The sequence below is a fragment of the Gossypium arboreum genome, chromosome 3 (assembly GCF_025698485.1).
Source record: "Gossypium arboreum isolate Shixiya-1 chromosome 3, ASM2569848v2, whole genome shotgun sequence".
In the NCBI taxonomy this organism is placed as follows: Eukaryota; Viridiplantae; Streptophyta; class Magnoliopsida; order Malvales; family Malvaceae; genus Gossypium; species Gossypium arboreum.
This window is the reverse complement of record NC_069072.1, coordinates 21,627,833-21,647,570: the sequence shown is the minus strand read 5'-3', so window position 1 is coordinate 21,647,570 and position 19,738 is coordinate 21,627,833. Positions and strand designations below refer to the sequence as shown.

The following is a 19,738-nucleotide window of genomic DNA, read 5'->3' as shown; positions in this document are numbered from 1 at the left end:
TACGAGCTTACTAAGCTTTATAGATTACCTCGTTTATATTTCCGTGTTTTATAGTGAAATCAAGCTAGCTCGAATTCGGGAATCGTCGGAGACTTCATCACACTATCCTACTATCACTTTGGTACTTTTGAACTTAAGTATTTTGAGCATATGGCATGTATAAGAGTTTGTTCATTTTGGTATATGTGTTGTTAATGAATTTAGTCATTTGAAATGGCTTGTATGAGTTTGGTTTTATATATAGCCATGAAAGTTGGCTTAACTGGGTTGGTTTGGTTGTGTATATATTTGTGCATATGGCTCTTATTATGTGCCTGAATATGGATATGTGATGTTACATGATATTTGGTAATTGGGGGTACTAAATGGTTGAGAAATGAACTTGGTATGTTTATGAAATTAGGCTAAATGATGCAAAGCTGGAAGTGTTCATATTGATGATTTGAGATTAGAAATTTTGGTATGAAATTGAATGATATATTGTTGTATTCGTGTGTTTTGAATTGATTGGTATTGAAATGGGTTGAATTATGTTCAATTAAGGTTATTAGAATGCCTATTTTTATTCTATGAATTGCACCATTTGGTTTGATATTGGTATATGCAAATTTGGGTGCAAAATGACTTGGCAAATAACCTAATTTTGTCCACACGAGCAGAGACACGAGCGTATGTCTCAGCCGTGTGTGACACATGGTTATGTTGCACGATCGTGTATCCCCTGGTGTTGAATTAAAGATCAAGTCAGTATGCTTTACAAGGTCTAGCACACGAGCATGTGACTTGGTCGTGTGGCATAAGTCAGTATATCCTACAAGTTTGGCACGACTTAGCACACAGCCTGGCACATGGGCGTGTGTGGCCATTTTTAGGGCACACGAGCATGTGTGTTGGCCGTGTGACCCAAGTCAAAGAGTTACACGGGGTAGGACACGGGTTGGAACACAACCATGTGCTTCCATTTTGAATTTTCACACGGCCTGTGACATGGGCTCACACGGCCGGGCCACACTGGCATGTGTACCCTGTATTTTGCAAAAAAATTTCTAAGTTTCGTAAAAATTTCTTGAGTTATCGGTTTAGTCTTGAACCTCCTCGAATGCATGTTTTAGGCCTCGTAGGCTTATAATAGGGACAATATGAATATTTGTGAACGATGTTGAATGATGATTATATGAAAATTGAAAATGTATGTGAAATGTGTGTTTAATTGTATAGTAAGTCTGGTAATGCTCCGTAACCCTATTCTGGCGTTGAATACGGGTGATGGGTTTTACAGTCTTCAACTTGAATCCAGATTGGGTTCCTTCTTTCAGTCTATATGAAATCGCTATAAGTAATTTCCAATTAGGTCTTAGGTTTCCAACATGGCTCAGAACTCAACTCGATGCTTTTGAAATCATACTATCTAGTGCCGATATTTCAGACATCATACTTGTTTGGTTTTGGAACTTAACATTCGGGCTTCAATGGGTGGATCTTTCGAATAACCAATTAAAGGGAAAGCTTCCCGGTCCAGTTAGCTTTGAATTTGATAATATTACTAGAGCATTGGTAGATTTAGGATTTAATCGCTTGAAAGGTTCAATCCTTTTATAGCCATATGTTACACATCTTTCTTTGAGGAACAATCTTTTCTCTGGACCAAATCCCTCAAGCATAGGCCTAAGGATGTCCAAAGTGGGAGATTTGGATCTTTCAAGGAACTTTCTTAATGGTAGCATCCTTGCTTCAATTAATAAAATGGAAACCTTGAGCTTTCTCGATCTTTCAAGTAATTGTTTATCAAGAACAATTCCCAGAAACTTGCAGGGCTTGAGAAAATTAGTGATATTAGATTTGTCAGAAAATAATCAATCAGGTGTTGTTTCCAGCTCTTTTTGCGCATTGCCTTCTCCTATCTTTTTGAAATTAAGCAGTAACAATCTCTCTGGCGAGCTTTCTTCAGTCTTGCAGAACTGCTCTAGGTTGTTATCCATTGACTTCAGAGAAAATTAATTTTCTAGCACTACGCCAGACTTAGTTTTAGCTCATCTATTCAATTTAACCTAATTGGGATTACAAGCCAACTTCTTGAGAGGTAAAATCCCTGAACAACTCTGTGAATTTCCTTATCTTCACATCATAGATCTTGCTCAAAACAAGTTATCAGGGACCATCCCCAAATACTTGGGCAACTTGAAAACTTTTACTTAACTGGGTTTTTATTTCGATGAACTACCCTCAACTCTGCATATAGAATTCTGTGAGCATGTGGAGATTGTCTCAAAAGGTAGAAAAAGTGAATACAAAAAGATAATTCCACTGCTCAATGTCATAGATCTATCGGCTAATGATTTAAAAGGAGAGATACCAGATCATATAACAAAGCTTTCAGTATTGTTCACTCTGAATTTGTCGTGGAACCATTTGAGTGGGAAGATATCAGAGAACATTAGGAATTTACAACTGTTGGAAAGTCTTGATCTCTCATACAACAATCTTTCAGGCCCAATTCCTACTAGCATGATCTCAATGACTTTCTTGAACTATTTGAATCTGTCACCCAACAAGTTATGGGGTCAAATCCCAATAGGTAACCAATTCCAAACTTTCAATGAACGTTGTATATATGAAGGAAACCCAAAGCTTTGCAGTCCTTCATTATCAAACAGTTTTTCACCACCGACCAATAGAGATGGAGAAGATGAAAATGGAGACTCAGAAGGTAAAGATGAGAAGTTCGGGTTTTATATAAGCATGGGAGTGGGATTAGCCATAGGATTTTTGGGTTGTTTGTGGGAGTTTGGTAATAAAACAATCATGGAGACTAGCCTATTTCAAATTTATTGATGAAATGAAAAATAAGGTGTATGTGTTCATTGCAGTAATGATAGCTCGTTGCAAGGAGAAGATTTGGGGGTGACACTGGACACTGATGAGAAGAGAAGCTTGATTTTAGGTGTGCTTTTCGCATTTCACTTTGCTTTTTATTTTTTATTTGCATGTCAGTTTCTTAAGTTGTATTCGTGAGCTTGATGAACTTGAAAGAAAGCAGTATTTGCTATGAATTAAAGATACATTGAATCTGAAGTTGGGTGCATATCATATAATCTCAATTTTAGTTTCATTATTGTATTCTAAATTTAATAGAATTATTTAGTCAGATTATTAAATAGGTATAATGTGACACCTTATACCTGACCTAGCTGTTGGATCCGAATATAAAATGTCACATTTCGTTGCCGAAGCGACTCACTTTTCCTTTTTTTTAATAGAAAATATAGTGGTAAAATTATTTTATAAAAATTGCAGCATTTCAACCTATTTTTCACAAAATATCCACATTTAAATTATCTTCAAAATCAATTCTCGGCACTATGATTTCTCAAAATATATCAATAAACTAGATTTATATGCTTTGCTATTTTATCAAAAATTAGTTATAAAATACTAGCTAAGAGAACATAATAAAAATATTTAAATTCAGTTTACGACATAATATTATATATTTATAAGCCTAGGTATGTAACACCCGTAACCTATATCTGACACCAGAATAGGGTTACTAGGCATTACTGAATAACATATCCCATTCACATACATTTATACATTCATTATCAAAAACCATTCACAAAAAAGTTCACATCGTCCCTTTTAAGGTTCTACGAGACCTTAAAACATGTTTAAAAGCGGTTTGGGACTAAACCGATAACATTAACAAACTTTAAGAAACTTAGAAAATTTTATTTAATTACAGGGTCACACACCCTTGTGAACAGGCCGTGTGCCTCACACAGTTACTAGACACACGCGTGTCATAAACTGTATAAAAATAGGGCATACAGACTGACTTGCACCACACGGCAGGAGACACGCCCATGTACCTTAGCTGTGGGAAAACTGGAGGGGTTACTGACTTGGGTCACACGGCCAACCACATGCCCGTGTGTCTAGCCCGTGCTCGAGACTGAATTAAATTCGTAGGGCTACCCCAGGGGACACGTATGTATAACATAGCCGTGTGTCACACACGGCCGAGACACACGCCCGTGTCTTTGCCCGTGTGGACAAAAATAGGCCATTTGAAATCCCAATTTGCCACCCTACAATCATGCATATAATTCAACCTATTTGGTACCATTTCAAGTCATTTATAAGCAACCAAAACCCACCAAAACATACACATAACATACCATTTATAATCAACCATTTCAACTAATCATTTCCATATTCAAATTATACCAAATCGTTATGCCAAAATCATCACAACTTGTATATATTCCCTATTCACTAATTCATCATAATATCATCTATTTCATAACACAAAACTTATAATATCATCATCTCAAACCAAACCAATTCATAAAGCATTATATACATCACATATAACCCTTACCAAACACTTAATTCAAGCCAACTTAAATGGTTATACATAATACATTTTCCAAATCTCATGGCTAATATCAAGACTCAAAACATACCAAAATATCACTAGCCTATACATGCCATATGCCATATATACAAGCTTCAAAAGTACCAACAAATGATCGATAGTGTGACGATGCTCCTGACGATCCCCGAGTCCAAAATAGCTTTTATTATCTAAAAAACATAGACAAATAAGCTATGACTTTGCCTTCCTGCATCAAAACACAGCCCAGACCATTCAACGATGGATCACTATAAATGACAAACTTTTTACCCGACTCTGGTTGAACTAGCACCGGAGCTTCGGTCAACAAAACTTTCAACTGATCAAAACTTTTCTACCACTTTTCTGTCCACTCGAACTTAACATCTTTCTGAAGTATTCTCGTCATCAGGGTTGCAATCATAAAGAAACCCTTTACGAACCGTCTATAATAACCAGCGAGTCCCAAAAAACTTCGAACTTCGGATACATTTCTTAGGGGCTTCCAATCCATAATCGCAGAAATCTTGCTGGAATCAACTTGGATACCCGATGCTGACACAATATGTCCTAGAAAACCAACTTCACGCAACCAAAATTCACATTTACTAAACTTTGCAAACAACTACTTATCACGTAAAGTCTGTAGCATATTCTCAGATGTTCAGCATGCTCGGATTCATCACGAGAGTAAATAAATATGTCATCTATAAACACAACCACAAATCAATCCAAATACAGTTTAAAGATTCGATTAATTAAGTCCATAAAAATAGCAAGTGCATTCGTTAGTCCGAAAGGCATAACTAAAAACTCATAATGTCCGTACCTTGTTCAAAAAGTAGTTTTCGGCACATCAGAGTTTTTAACTCTCAACTGATAGTAACCTGATCTCAAATCTATCTTTGAAAACATTGTAGCCCCTTTCAACTGATCAAACAAATCATCAATTCGTGGTAGTGGATATTTGTTCTTGATCGTCACTTTATTGAGCTGTCGATAATGGATGCACATTCTCATAGTTCAGTCTTTCTTTTTCACAAACAATTCCGGTGTACCCCAAGGAGAATAACTCAGTCGTATGAAGACTCTATCTGTTAACTCATGCAATTGAGCTTTCAACTCTTTTAATTCAGTCGGTGTCATCCTGTACAGAGCTATCGATATCAGAGTTGTTCCAGGTACTAACTCAATACCAAATTCAACTTCTCGAATCGATGGTAAACTCGGTAACTCTTCAGGAAATACATCTAGATACTCACACACAACTAGTACTGATTCAATCTTCTTTTCAATCACTTTCGTATCAAGCACATAAGCAAAATAAGCTTCGCAACCCTTTTTCACGTATTTCGGTGCTAACATCGATGAAATCACTACCGGCAATCCATTCAAATTATCTGACGCAATTCGAATAATCTCATTATTCTGACATCTCAAATCAATCTCCTTTCGTTTGTAATTTAGAACAACATCATGCAACGTTAGCCAATCCATACCGAGGATTATATTAAACTTATCAAATGGTAACAGTATTAAATCAGCCGAAAAGCAATTATCCCAAATCATCATTGGACAGTTCTTACACGCTTTATCAACCAACACATATTAGCCTAAGGGGTTCGATACTCTAATTACAAATTTAGTAGACTCTACAAGAAAAGTCTTACTAGATACTAAATTCACACATATATACGAATGAGTTGATCCTGGATCTATCAATGCAATAACTTTAGTATCATAGAGAGTAAAAGTACCAGTTATAACATCTGGTGATGATGCTTCTTCGTGAAAGCGAATAGCATAGGCTCGGGTAGGTGCTCTAGCATCAGATCTCGTAGCAATATCTCGTGTCACATCTCTACCACCACTTACATTTCCCGTGTTTCTGGGTGGTCTACCTCTAGCTACAGTATTACTCAGCCTCGTGTTTTGAACCTCCTCTTTTTCCATCAACTTTGGACAGTCTCGCATAAAATGAACCAACTATCCACATTTGTGACAAGCTTTATTTCTTTTGTTCCAGCATTCTCCAAAATGTCATCTTTCACAGTGCTGACATTCAGGTTTATTGTCTCTCACACTACCAACACTAGCTACTGATGTAGCTTGAACTTTAGAACCAGAGTGTTGTTTAACACAATCCTTGTTTGAATATCCCATTGAAACATTAGGACTATTATACGAATCTATGAATTTCTTTGATGAAGACTAATACGACTTATTCATCAATCTTTTTCTGGTGTCTCTAGCCTCAGAATCTGCTTTCCTCTTTTCTTTGCTGATATCTTCAGCTTTACAAGCTCTTTCAGCTAAAACAACAAATTTTTTTAATTTCCAAAAATCCAACTAATAGCTTTATATTTTAATTCAACCCGCCAACGAACCTCTTACACATAATCTCTTCGGTAGAAAAAAAATTCTGAGTGTATTTACTCAATCGTACAAATTCTCTTTCGTACTCGATCACAGTCATTCGACCCTGTTTCAACTCTACAAACTCTTTATGTTTTTGATCGAGAAAGCTTTGACTTATGTACTTTTTTCGAAATTCAGATTTAAAGAACTCCCAGGTGACTCGTTCACTAGGAACCACCGATGTCAACGTTTTCCACCAGTGGTATGCATTATCTCTGAGTAAAGATACCACACACTTGATACATTCTTCTGGAGTACAGGATAATTCATCAAATAGTCTAATAGTGTTCTCGAGCCAAAACTCAGCTCCCTCAGCATCATCATCAACTGTAGCCCAGAATTTCTCATCCCCGTGTTTTCGAATCTTATCAACAGGTGGCTTACTCAATCGGATTGGATCTATAACTTACGACACAACTAGAACTTATTGAGGAATAGGTGGGGGTGGAGGTTGTTGAGCAGCCGGATTCGTTCATACGAATTTCGTGAACCACTCAGTCATCATTTGGAAGAAGGCTTGTTTAGCCTCTCCTCCTTAACTACTAGAAATAGGACTAGAATCGGCCGGTACTGCCCCTTGAGCGGGAGCAGGCACATTGCTTTCCATATTATTAGCTATGGCTCATTCGGGATCCATTTTCTATATAAAAACACATTTTAACAGTCAGGAATCAACACACCATCGCAATTTATATATATGGCATGTATAGCTAGACTCTCACACGCTGCGTTAGTCCTAGAATTGACTAAACCTTAGCTCTGATACTAATCAAATGTATCACCCTAACCCATATCTGACACGAGAATAGGGTTATGAGGCATTACCAAATAACACATCCCATTTACATACAATTATACATTCATTATCAAAAACCATTCACAAAAAGTTCACATTGTCCGTTATAAAGTTCTATGAGAGCTTAAAACATGCTTAAAAGTGGTTCGGGAGTAAACTGATAACATTAACAAACTTTAAGAAACATAGAAAATTTTCTTCAATTACATGGTCACACGCCTCTGCGAACAGGCCGTGTGCCTCACACGGTTACTAGACACACCCGTGTCATAAACCGTGTGAAAATATGGCATACATACTGACTTGCACCACACGGATGGAGACACGCCTGTGTGCCTTGGCCGTGGGAAAACTAGAGGGGTTACTGACTTGGGTCACACGGCCAACCACATGCCCATGTGTTTAGGCCGTGCTCGAGACTGACTTAAATTCGTAGGGCTACCCTAGGGGACAAACGTACGTATAACATAGTCATGTATCGTAAACGGTCAAGACACACGCCCGTGGCTCTGCCTATGTAGACAAAAAAAGTGTAACACCCCTAACCCGTATCCGTCGCCGGAATAGGATTATGAGGCATTACCGATCAAAAGCACAATTCCAAACATTGACATATACACATGAGCGAGTCTCGGAAATTAGTCAAAATTTGTTTTATGAACTGACATAACACTTATATATTTGAAACATTTCATATCATACTTATTCATATAGTCATATCATTCACATGCAAGAAAATGTATTATTACATTCAAATGCTAAAAACATTTATGGACTTCAACAAGAGGGTATGGTATAATCTAAATGATTATTCAGCTATTATAAATACATGAGTATACACTAACTTTCTAAATTAATTTCTAATGATATCATTACTCAACCCAAACTCAAACATCATTCAAATATGTAATATCAAATAAATTTATACTTAAAATCAATTGACAACACATTATACAAATAAATATCCTAATAAATACTTACAAAGATAACTAATCCAATTTGTACTAAATATTTAATTACAAAGAAAACAATCACATAAGTCACATAGTTCGCCAAACATTTAAGCATGTTAATACCATAAAATAGATCATTTATGAAACTAATCTTTAAACTTAATGAATGTTTTATCATAATGATCCAATATTCACAACTATATATATAAACTTCATACTTATCAAAGAACATAAATCTTAACTCAATTTCCATTACCCAAATTTTAAATCATTTTATCTTATAATCATATAATTCAAATGATACATCAAACCCCTTCAATACATGCATAATCACAAATGTTGAACCATAGATAGCTCGAAAGAAATATTCATACGTCCTATCTCATAATCGAATGTCCTTACTTCATTTACAATCATTTATCTAACATATATACTTATATTAATAGCGTAAATATTGCCATATCAAATAACAATCATATCATGACAAGATTATTTCATGTTCGAACATAATAATCAACCTGTAATTTCTGAAACAAATATAATTCATTGACTTAATACAACCACCTCGATCACATATAACCTATTCTATGAATACCTTAGCCGAGTCACCCGGACATTCATTCAAAATCATTACCCATTTCCAAAACATAAAAATACGTATCATGAACAACATCACTTCATAACACTTAGCAATATAACCAAAACGGTTTCAAGCCACAACCAAACATAATCGAAATCAAACATAGAAATTAAGCCATTTTCGCATAGCCTTTATACAAAATCAAAATCAACATTTCAAAAGTATGTTCCAGCCTATACATGCCATAGTTCAGATTTAACTATATAATTACCAAAACAGTGGATAGTGTGATGAACTTTGCTGACGATCCCCGAGCTCGTAACTTGCTCCAAAATCTATAAAACAATCACACATATACACAGAGTAAGCTTTTATAGCTTAGTAAGTCTTAAGCAAATAAACGATTCAAATTATATAATCAGTTCATTTAAGATAACCAAAATATATTAAACTCATCATTCCTTAATCTCAAACTACAAAATTACATATATAATACATTTCATACTCCACTTTTCACATTGGCCGAATGTTCAAGTGATCAAATTTACAAAATGTTATTCAACTTTCATAATCAAAATATCATTGAGTAACTAAATATACACATGCTCAAATACAAAAAATCAAGAATCATAATATAACATCATGTACATTTATTACTATTTGGCTGAATATACATATTATAATCACATATTTATATCATTTGTATCGAATGCAATTTGTAACAAATAATCAAATTACTCACTTACCTTAATTCAATAAATAACAAGCTAATTCATACTTGGTCATTTAGCTCATTTTACACATTTGATCACACTTATCGTTGCCCGTTGAACCATTCAAAATTGGATAAGACACTCGGATAATCACACATATCGTACAATGCCAACGTCCCAGACGTGGTCTTACATGTAATCACATATCAATACCACTGTCTCGGACAGGGTCTTACTCGCACACATATATCGGAGTCACATATCGATGCCATGGTCTTACTCGTACACATAAATTGGAATCCTATGCCATGACATATGTAGCCTAACTATTCCTAAGGTTCATAAAGGGCTTTCGAACGTCGTATCTCGATCGAAACGAATTCGAAAATGTAGTAGCCAAGCCTTTTCATATTTAGCCATAAAAAAATATAAATCCATACATTTCATAACAGCATATATATCTGGTATTTAATTACAATTAAACACGTCTATTTTCTTATAAACTTACCTCGGACGATGAAAAATCGGTACAGATCGGCTAGTCGACAACTTTAGTTTTCCCCCGATCGAAATCCGATTTTCTCTTTCCTTAATCTAAATTAATATAAATTAAACCTATTAAATAAATATTCAATCAAATTCATCTAGAAATACACAAATGGGCAAATTACACTTTTACCCCTGATATTTTACATTTTTCACAATTTAGTTCCTATTGCACAAAACAGAAAATATGCAAAATTTCACAACAACATAGTTAGGTCGAATCTTCCTTATAATCATACTAGTCCATATATTTCATTTATTTTTCATTTTAGTCCCTTAATTTATTATTTTTTCAATTTAGTCCTAATTACTCAAAATCATCAAAAACTCCAATACAAAACATGGTAATCTAAAACATATCTTTCATATTTCATCATAAAACAAAAAAAATCACAAGCTCTCATCAATGACCTAACTCAAAATATTCTTCAAAATAAAAAAATTCAAGCATGGGTCGGATAATATTTGAAGCAACGATCTCAAAAACGTAAAAATTATCAAAAACCAAAACCAAACTAACCTTGAATTTGAATCAACAATGGTCGAATACCTAGCTTCTTATTCTTTTCTTTCTTCTTTTATTTTCGGCAAGAACACATTAATATAAAAGCTTAGTTTAAATTTTATGTTTTATTATAAGCTTATTATTACATAATTTACCTTTATACCCTTAGTTTAATTATTTATAATTCACATACTAATGGCTGAATATGTCCATGCAGAGATTGAAAGGTATATTTGCATTATAAACACTCCATATTGAAAGAAAAAAGCAATTATACACTTCAACAATTAGTATACCAATTTTGCATTTTATGCAATTAAGTCCATTTATTTAATCGGACACTCAAACAACAAAATTAAATTACTAAAATTTCAAGAATATAAATTCACACAAAATAAACACAGAAAATAATTTTTTAAATATTTTTCTAACTCGAATTCGTACTATTCCTATTAGGGTCTAAATCGGACTGTTACAACTCTTTCCCCTTATGGATTTCATTCCCGAAAATCTTATCGGTGAATAGGTTCGGATAGTGTTCTCTCATTGCAGCTTCTGGCTCCCATGTTGCTCCCTCAACTCCGTGTTTATGCCACAGTACTTTAACCAAAGGAATTTTCTTATTTCGTAACTCTTTAATTTCACGAGCTAGAATGCGAATTGGTTCTTCTTCGTATATCATATCGGGCTTAATCTCAATCTCAGATGGACCAATTACATGTGAGGGATCAGATCAATATCTACGAAGCATCGAAACATGGAATACATTATGAATCTTTTCTAGCTCAGGTGGTAACAACAGTCTATAAGCAACCGACCCGATTCGCTCGATAATCTCATACGGCCCAATGAATCTCGGACTCAATTTACCTTTAGTACCAAATCTGAGTATTTTCTTCCACGATGAGACTTTTAAGAAGACTTTATCTCCTATTTGAAACTCTATATCTTTATGTTTCAAGTCCGCATATGATTTCCGACGATCTGATGCTACTTTCAAACTTTCACGGATCACTTTCACTTTTTGTTCAGTTTCTCTAATTAAATCGAACCCTGTGTATCTTATTTTCACTGAGCTCAGTCCAATACAATAGTGTACGACTTTACGACCATATAAAGCATCGTAAGGTGCCATTTCGATACTCGATTGAAAGCTGTTATTATACGCAAATTCAATCAGAGGTAGATATCATTCCCACGTACCTTCGAACTTGAGAATGCAACATCTCAACATATCCTCAAGTATCTGAATGATTCACTCAGACTGACTATCTATTTGCTGATGGAAAGCAGTGCTGAAATGTAATTTCGTACCTAGTGCATCTTGTAGTTTCTTCCAAAACCGCAATGTAAACCTTGGATCTCTATCCGAAACAATAGATATAGGCACACCATGTAATCTCACAATCTGAGAAACATAGAATTCAGCCAACTTATCAAGCGAGTAATTTGTATGAACCGGAACAAAGTGAGCAGATTTAGTCAATCTATCTACAATAACCCAGATTGTATCTTTCTTACTCGGTGTCAATGGTAAATTAGATACAAAATCCATCGTGACTCTGTCCCATTTCCATTCAGGTATCATGATCGGCTGAAGCAATCCAGAAGGTACCTGATGTTCGGCTTTTACTTGCTGACAGACTAAACATTTCGATACAAAGTTAGAAATGTCTCGTTTCATACCTTGCCACCAATAGTGTTGTTTCAGATCATTATACATCTTTGTACTACCCGGGTGAACTGATAACTGACTGCTGTGAGCTTTGTTCAAAATTATCTAAATCAACTCTGGATTTTTTGGAACACATATTCGGTTTCTGAACCTCAGAAAATCTTCATTATCAACTCAAAACTCTGAATCATCATTTGAATTACATTGGACACGTTTTGCAATCAATTCATCATCAACTTTCTGTGCATCACAAATTTGTTGAACAAATAACGGTTTTGTTTTTAATTCAGCTATTATCAAACCATCATCAGAGATAGCCATATGTGCATTCATTGCACGCAAAGTAAACAATGATTTTTGACTTAGAGTATCAATAACTACATTAGCTATAACTGTCTCGAGGCATAAGCTATAACTTTGCCTTCCTGCATCAAAACACATCCCAGACCATTTAAAGAAGCATCACTATAATTAACAAATTCTTTGCCCGATTCTGTCTGAACTAGTACTGGAGCTTCGGTCAAAAGGGTTTTCAACTGATCAAAACTTTTCTGGCACTTTTCTAACCACTCAAACTTAACATCTTTTTGCAGTAGCTTTCAGAGTTGCAATCATCAAGAACCCTTTCACGAATCGTCTATAATAACCAGCAGGTCCCAGAAAACTTCGGACTTCAGAAATGTTTCTCAGAGGTTTCCAGTCAAGTATTGCTAAAATCTTACTCGGATCAACTCGAATACTTGATGCTGAAACAATATGACCTAGAAAACTGACTTCACTTACCCAAAACTCACATTTACTAAACTTCGTATACAACTATTTTTCTCGCAAAGTCTGTAACACAAGTCTCAAATGTTCAGCATGTTCAGTTTCATCATGGCAGTAGATCAATATATCATCAATGAACACAACCACAAACTGATCCAAATACTGTTTGAAGATCCAACTCATCAGATCCAGAAACTCATAATGTCCGTACCCCGTCCGGAAGGCAGTCTTTGGCACGTCAGAGTCTTTAACTCGCAACTGATAGTAGCCGGATCTCAAATCTATCTTCGAAAACACAGTAGCCCCTTTCAGTTGATCAAACAAATCATCAATCCTTGGCAACGGATACTTAATCTTTATAGTCACCTTATTGAGCTGTCTATAATCGATGCACATTCTCATAGTTTTGTCTTTCTTTTTCACAAATAAAACTGGTGCACCCCAAGGAGAGAAACTCAATCGCGCGAAACCTCTATCTGTTAACTCTTGCAACTAAGCTTTCAATTCTTTTAATTCAGTAGGTGCCATTCTGTATGGAGCTATTGATATCGGAGTAGTCCCCGGCACTAATTCAATACCAAACTCAACTTTCCGAATAGGTGGCAAACCTGGTAATTCTTCAGGAAACGCATCCGGATACTCACATAAAAGTGGTATTGATCCAATGTTTCTTTCAACCACTTTACTGTCAAGCACATAACCAAAATAAGCTTCACAACCTTTCCTCACATATTTCTAAGCTAGTATCGAAGAAATCACTACTGGTAAACCATTCAAATCACTAGATTCAATCCGAATAACCTCATCATTCTGGCTCCATAGATCAATGGTCTTTCTTTTTTAGTTTACAACAGCATCATGCAAAGTCAATGTAACGCCCCGATTTTTAGGCCTGGAAGTATTGGGCATTGAGTCTGGGTTCGGGTGGAAAACGGCCCGAATAATTTGGATGTTATTATTATTATTTTGTATGTTTAGTTTAGTAATTAAATAAATTACGAAGGGTTTATGGTGTGGGAAAAAAGGCCTAAGAGTAAATTTAATTCGAGGCAATTCCTGAATTTTTAATTTTGAAAGAGAGGGTTCTGGCAATATGGGCTTTTAAAGTTGAGGTGGTGAAATAGGACAGAAAAAGATCTGTGGTAAAGTGGCATGTGGCGCCACCTAGGTGTTTAGGGAGTGACTGTGGATGTTTAGGGGGAGTCAGAGTTCAAGTCACAAGGTAAGCGTATTGTTACTTTTATTTATTTTTTTTGTGCATGTGCCGGGCATGTGATGGAGCTTAAGTGGAAATTCGGTTAGGGCTTTAGGAAGGTTGGGCCGTGGGTCTGAATGGCCATTAGGGCAAGCTTTATTTTCTTTTTGTTTTGTTGAATTAGGGTTAGCCACCTAGAGAATTCCCTTTCATTCTATTCTCTTCTCAGTATCTCAAAAAGCCGAAAAATACAAAGTTAGATCTCCTGAGTGTCGAATTCTTCCTTCTCTTCTCCTCTCTTCTTCTATTCTTTTCTCCTTCTTTTCTTCTCTAGCCAAAATATTCCTACCATTCTACTCATCTCCTCTTTCATTCCCATTTTTTTCTAAACCTCTATAGCCGATTGCCATAAAAGCCGAAATCCTGAAAGTTGTTTCTTGTGCCGATTTCTTCTAGTCAAAATCCTCCTATTTTCTTCATCTCTTTTGGCCGATTTTCACATCCTCTAAACCTCAACCCCTGTCGGTAATACCACTGCAAAACCACCATACCAAATCATCTTCCTCTTCACAGTTCCAAAAGCTGAAAACACCATAGTTTTTAGGGACATATAGCCGAATCTTTAGATCTCTAAGATTCGATTTCTGAAAGTGTTTAAGGGCTAGGTCTGCATCAGATCTGAGTAGAAACTGAAGTGGAATTGTTTTGGTTGAAATAACCTGTGGTAAGTATTTAGATCTATTCCTTATTTCGGGTTTTAAAAAAGCCAAAATCCCTAAAGGCATAGGGAAGCTGTCGAATGGAGCTTAAGGCTCTAAGGGTTGTAACAATTGACTTGTTTTGGTGTTAGTGTGATCTAGAGGCTGCTGATCGAAGGCTTAGACAAGTGGAATGACTAGATCGAGATCTAGTCACTAGTTTTGGCAAAGGTAGGATCGTAAGAGCTATATGTATTGATAGCCGATTATGGTAAGTAAGTTTATGATGTTTGACATTATACTTTGGATCTGATATGTCTAGTGACCGATTGTAGGATATCGTGGGAGATTTCGGTAGCAGTTGTAGCAAATCAGGTGTGTAAACGATGCCCACTAGTAGACTAGATCGACAAAAGTCGAAAAGCCGAAATGTCGAAAAGCCGGTATTTCGAGAACTTGCGAGCGTGCGAGCGCTCGTGGGATTGTTTGTATTGATAATTTTGGTAACTTCAACAGTAAGATTGCAGAGTGCGCAATTTCGTGCACTTCGGTATATTTGGGCTCAATGGGCTAAAATTGGGTTAAATGGGCCAACGGGCCCAATTCAGTAAAAATGTTCTGTAAGTGTTTCTGTTAATACGTTAATAACTATAATGAGCATGAAACCCTAAAAAGACTGATAAAATTATTGAAATACCTCTGTAAGATAGAATTATCGTAATACCTCGAAGGGTAAGTTTACGATTACGCCTCTGGGTAAATAATCGTTTCACGCTATAATCATCGTCTTTCTTAAGCATGCCTTGTTAATTATATATATTCTGCATACATGTCATACTGCATTGGGTTGGGTTTTTTTATGGAGGAAGAACCCGTTCTGGTGGTTGTGCCACATATTTTGATATAAGCAGCTTTGCTGCGGATTATAGTTAGTGCCGCAACCGGTGCTAAAACTGTAAGTGTAGGGATGGCGTGGGTGATTTATTCCCCACAGGAAGTGTAGGGATGGACGGAGGCAAATGCAGGGTTGGATGGGGTTATCATGCATTAATCATATGAGACTGTTTTGTTATGGGTCAATTGATACTGATATTGGCTAGGCCCAGTATACTCTGATATTGTAAGGGGCTATGACCCAGATTAATATTGATATGGGCTAAGGCCCAGTTAACTCTAATTTCTGAATAGGGCTTAGGCCCAGTAAAGCTTAAATTGATTTAAGCTCTAGTTGGGTTTACTTTACACACTGAGTTTTCTAAACTCACCCCCTTTTTCCCATCTTTGCAGGTGAGCCTTAGATCGGTGGACTTGGAGCTGGAGGGATTCAGAGTGGCCATGTGGACTGTTTAAAATAAGTGTTTATACCTTCACTTTTATTCTAGATCATTTCCTTTATATTTTTGGGTTTTAATTTGTAATAAGGCCGCTTTAATTATTTTTAATTGTTTTTAGTATGTTTTGTTAGCTTAGATATGATATTGTTTTAATGGTTTGAAATTGAATAGCTCTAGGGCGCGTTTTAAAAAGGTTACTTGATTTCAAAATATCACGATAACAAAGCAAGGCTTCTGCAACAAAAACGTTTTCAAAATTAATAACCTTTTCAAATGGTTTTAAACGAATTGGTTTTCCCTGAACAATCACTCAGTTAAAGTGTGGCAATGGTTGTATGCATGTCTAGGATTGGATCCGTGAAGAGCTGGGTACTTAAGCAGTCTAATTGACTCACCTCCTCTTTTCTGGCATCCTACCTGGTGCACAGCTTCCATTCACTTTAATCTTTAACGAAGATATTCTTTAAACACTAAGAAAGACTTTAGATAAAACATGACTTTTCTAGTAACGCTTCAATGTGACACGCCGGATTCGGTCGTAACGTCTGGGCCGGGTTTGGGGTGTTATAGTCAACCAGTCCATACCCAAAATTATGTCGAACTCATCAAATGGCAACAACATCAAATCAGCCGAAAAACACGAATCTTGAAACATCAAGGGACAATTCCAACACTAGCTACGAGGTAGCTCTCGAGCTCATAGGTGGTCTGTCCCGATCCCGTCGTGAATAACCTGAAGTAGCCTTAGAACGGCTTAAATCATCTCGGAACTTCTTTGGTGCCGACTGAAATGGCTTACTCGATGATCTCTTATGTGCATCTTTAGCTTCAAAGTCAGCTTTTCTTTTCTCTTTCCCGAGCTCTTCAACTTTGCAGGTTCGCTCAACCAGTACTACGAACTCTTTTATCTCAAGTATGCCAACTAGAAGTTTAATGTCTTCGTTCAATCCATCTTCAAATCTTTTACACATTATAGCTCCGGTCGAAACACACTCTGAGTCTTATGAATTTCCGCTCATACTCTGTTACGGCTATACGACCCTGTTTCAATTCCAGAAATTCTTTGTGTTTCTGGTCGATAAATCTCTAGCTGATGTATTTCTTACGGAACTCAGTCTGAAAGAACTCCCAGGTCACTCGCTCTTTCGGAACCACCAATACTAGTGTATTCCACCAGTGACATGCAATGTCTCGTAACAAAGATATGGCACATTTTAAACATTCATCCGGAGTACAAGATAGCTCATCGAACACACGGATAGTATTATCAAGCCAAAATTCAGCTCGCTTAGCATCATCATCATGAATAGCTTTGAACTTTTCAGCCTCGTGTTTTCTGATTTTATCAACAGGAGGCTTATGTAATCTCAATGGATCACTCACTTAAGGTATAACAAGTATCGGAGGAGGATTAGTCGGGGGTGGAGGTTGTTGTGCAGCCGGATTAGCCCAGATATATTGAGTAAACAAGTCATTCATCATTTGGTAAAAGGCTTGCTTAGCCTCTCCCTCTTGGTTACTCGAGGTCGGTCAAGAATCAACCGGTGTTGTCCCTTGCACGGGAGCAGGTGCCACACTCTCGATATCATCAGCTACAGCTCTATTGGGATCCATTCACTATATGAAAACACATTTTCAAATGTCAAAAGTCATCACATTATCACAGTATATAATATGACATGTATAGCTAGACTCACATGCGCTACATTATTCCTAGAATCGAATAAACCGTAGCTCTGATAATAATAAAATGTAACACCCTTAACCCGTATCCATTGCCGGAATAAGGTTATGAGGCATTACCAATCAAAAGCACAATTCCAAACATTGACATATACATATGAGCGAGTCCCGAAAATCAGTCAAAATTTGTTTCATGAACTGACATAACACTTATATATTTGAAACATTTCATATCATACTTATTCATATAGTCATATCATTCACATGCAAGAAAATGTATTATAACATTCAAAAACTAAAAACATTTATGGACTTCAACAAGCGGGTACGGTATAATCTAAATGATTATTCAGCTATTATAAATACATGAGTATACGCTAACTTTCTAAATTAACTGCTAATGATATCATTCTTGAACCCAAATTCAAACATCATTCAAATATGTAATATCAAATGAATTTATACTTAAAATCAATTGACAACACATTATACAAATAAATATCCTAATAAATACTTACAAGATGACTAATCCAATTTGTACTGAATATTTAATTACAAAGAAAACAATCACATAAGTCACATAGTTCTGCCAAACATTTAAGCATGTTAATACCATGAAATAGATCATTTATGAAACTAATCTTTAAAACTTAATGAATGTTTTATCATAGTGACCGAATAATCACAACTATATATATATAAACTTCATACTTATCAAAGAACATAAATCTTAACCAAATTTCCATTACCCAAATTTTAAATCATTACCGAATTTCCATTACCCAAATTTGAAATCATTTTGTCTTATAATCATATAATTCAAATGATACATCAAACCCTTTCAATACAAGCATAATCAAAAATGCCGAACCATAGATAGCTCAAAAAGAAATATTCATATCTCCTATCTCATAACCGAATGTCCTTACTTCATTTACAGTCGTTTATCTAACATATATACTTTTATTAATAGCGTAAATATTTCCATATCAAATAATAACCATATCATGACAAGATTATTTCATATTCGAACATAACAATCAACCTGTAATTTACGAAACAAATATAATTCATTGACTTAATACAACCATCTCAATCACATATAACCTATTCTATGAATACCTTATCCGAGTCACCCGTACATTCATTCAAAATCATTACCCATTTCCAAAACATAAAAATACGTATCATGAACAACATCACTTCATAACACTTAGCAATATAACCAAAACGGTTTCAAGCTACAACCAAACATAATCGAAATCAAACATAGAAATTAAGCCATTTTTGCATGGCCTTTATACAAAATCAAAATCAACATTTCAAAAGTATGTTCCAGCCTATACATGCCATAGTTCAGATTTAACTATATAATTACCGAAACAGTGAATAGTGTGATGAACTTTGCTGACGATCCCCGAGCTCGTAACTTGCTCCAAAATCTATAAAACAGAATCACACGTATACACAGAGTAAGCTTT

General features: G+C 35.7%; 1 long non-coding RNA gene across 1 annotated transcript; it reads left to right on the top strand.

Annotated features, from left to right (window-relative positions):
- The first annotated feature begins 2,372 nt into the window (after positions 1 to 2,372).
- Positions 2,373 to 16,548, top strand: LOC128290082 (uncharacterized). The gene is made up of 3 exons (XR_008279725.1): positions 2,373 to 2,707; positions 2,868 to 2,941; positions 16,528 to 16,548. It is a non-coding gene; the product is annotated as an uncharacterized LOC128290082 (long non-coding RNA).
- Positions 16,549 to 19,738: the final 3,190 nt, after the last annotated feature.